A 2,625-nucleotide genomic window follows, 5' to 3' on the forward strand; every position below is an offset into this window, starting at 1 on the left:
TATTGTTCATCTTTTATTTTGGGTAATTGAAAATTATTTGGTTTTATTGGGAGAGTGACAACCTTCCATCAATCATCAAGTACTTTTATTATTCTTTGCATTATTATTTTAAAATCATCATTAGGTATAATTCTCTTAATCCCTTTTTAATTATTGTTAATCATCTTCATTTATTCATCATGTTTTGCTTTGTTAATATGATTGACAACCTTGTTAAAATGTTAAACTTGATAATAAGTGAGTAGTTTCCTTAACTAGGGTTAATGGGAAAATAGGGGAAACCAACATGGGGGATGATTCATGCTTAATTTAATATGTTCACATAATTTTTTTGCTTGCTTGTTGTGATCTCAACTTATGCACATGTTATGTTTGATGAAATGCGAGCCTATGAATTTTTGCATTTTTTACCCATCACCTACCTTTTCAATGAGACTTGTAAGACATAAACCAACTCGAGTCTCATTAGACCATGTATATAGCTAAGTAGGGAGGATTAAGTCGACTTGTAGGTGTTGTACAATCTAATCGATTCGGCCCCGGGACCCAAACCTTCCTAGGATTGTAAGATATAAACCAACTCGATCCTATCACAACAATAATTGCTTGCTTATAATTTGAGAATATGTTTGTATGATCAATTCCCATGAATCCCCTATGAACCCATGACACCCTAGTGCTTTTAATCAATTGTTTATATCTCATTTTAGTCATATTGCTTATTTACTTTTATTGTTATTTAGTTTAGTGATCTTCTTATCTCAACCCAATTTGTGACACCCTAGACACCACTACTTGCAATCGAAAATCCTACATCAATACCCGTCCCTTTGGATCCGACCTTTACTTGCCACTTTACTAGTAGTAGAGTTGTTTGTGAAGTTATAAATATTGTTTTGGTCTAGGTTCTCCTAACGACAAGTAACCGAAATCTAAGCTCAAAGCGGACCGACCAAAAATGGCGCCGTTGCCGGGGACGGTGTTAATTTGATTTGATTTTCTTTGATTGTTATTAGTTGTGTCTTTCTTTGCCTTGGGGAAGTAAAACTCCTCAAGGTTTGTTCTAATTGTTTTCGAGTTGTTTGATATTTTGCATGTCTAGAAGATCACAAGGTAACTTGTTACCCATTGATCACGAAATTGAAAGGACTTTGACAACCAATAGAAGACTTGCTAGAAATACTTTGAGAGGTATTGGTGAGGTTTTAGATATTCAACCAAATACTATTGAGTTCATCAACCCTTTTGCAAGAGAAGGTGAGGAGAACCGAACACAAAATCAACAACACAATCAACACACAATGCCTAAGTTCTCATCACATTCCGTACCAACCGAGGAGAACCTACCTAATGGTACTCTCACACCACAACACTTAACCGGAAATTTCATTGCAAAATCCGCATTTATCCAATTAGTCGAAAGAAGCCAATTTGGGGGGATGCCTAGTGAAGACCCTCATTCCCACATGGAGACTTTTTGTGACTATTGTGATGCGATTTCACAAACCGGAGTGACTCAAGACCAAATTCGATGGGTCTTATTTCCTTTTTCTCTAATTGGGACCGCGAAACAATGGTTGAAGAGCCTTGATAAGGCTACTCTTGGAATTGACTCTTGGAAGAAGTTGGTTCTAGCTTTCTACAAAAAATTCTACCCTCCGGAAAAGACTAACATGCTAAGAGCTCAAATTACGGGTTTTAAGCAATGGGACGAATAATCTTTGTATGAAGCTTGGGAGCGATTCAAAGGAACTTGTCGCTCATGTCCTCATCATGGACTTAGCGAGTGGTTCTTGGTACAATAATTTTGGAATGGTTTTTATGAAGACTAAAGAAACATTCTAAACATGGGATCAAATGGTATGTTCACCGAAGTTGACGATAACCAAACTTGGAATAATATTGAGGAAATGGCGGTCCATATTTCACAATATAGTAGACCTCGCAAGGCTACTATAGGAGGAAAGCATGAAGTGGACTCTATTACTCAATTGGGTGCTCAACTTAGTGCTCATATTGATACCATCAACTTGAAGTTTGAGAAGGCTATGGCTAAGCTTGAAGAAGCCTCAAAATCACCAAAGCATCATGTTAATGCCATGGTGGCATCTTCATCAATCCCAAGTGGGATATCTGAGAATTGTGGAACTTTGGGACATGACCAAAGTGATTGTAGGGGAACAAATGAGCAAGTGAATGCTTTTCAAGCATACAGTACCCCTTATTCCAACTATTACAATGAAAACACCAAATTCCACCCAAATCTCTCATACAAAAGCACAAATGTTCAAAACCCTCGACCAACATACACCCCACCTCCCATGAGAAACCAACATCAAAGACCCTTTTACAGCCAAAACCAAGGTTATCAAAATCAAACTCCATACAATCAACAAAATGACCAAGGTTTTGATGTTCAAAAAGCGGTCCTCCAAATGCAAAAGAATCAACAAGAATTTTTCACTCAAATGCAAAAAGATAGCCAAACAAAAGACATCACCATCAACAACATCCTAGCCCACACAAAAATGTTGGAAACTCAAATGACCCAACTAGCATCTTCAAGATCTCAAAGACAAAAGGGGCAATTACCACCTCAAAGTAATCCCCCAAGACATGAAACGG

General features: G+C 37.4%; 1 non-coding gene across 1 annotated transcript; it reads right to left on the bottom strand.

Moving 5' to 3' along the window:
- Window positions 1–1,673: 1,673 nt before the first annotated feature.
- On the bottom strand, window positions 1,674–1,780 carry LOC141624668 (small nucleolar RNA R71). The gene has a single exon (XR_012534474.1). It is a non-coding gene; the product is annotated as a small nucleolar RNA R71 (small nucleolar RNA).
- Window positions 1,781–2,625: the final 845 nt, after the last annotated feature.

Source organism: Silene latifolia, chromosome X (genome assembly GCF_048544455.1).
Source record: "Silene latifolia isolate original U9 population chromosome X, ASM4854445v1, whole genome shotgun sequence".
NCBI classification, from domain to species: Eukaryota; Viridiplantae; Streptophyta; class Magnoliopsida; order Caryophyllales; family Caryophyllaceae; genus Silene; species Silene latifolia.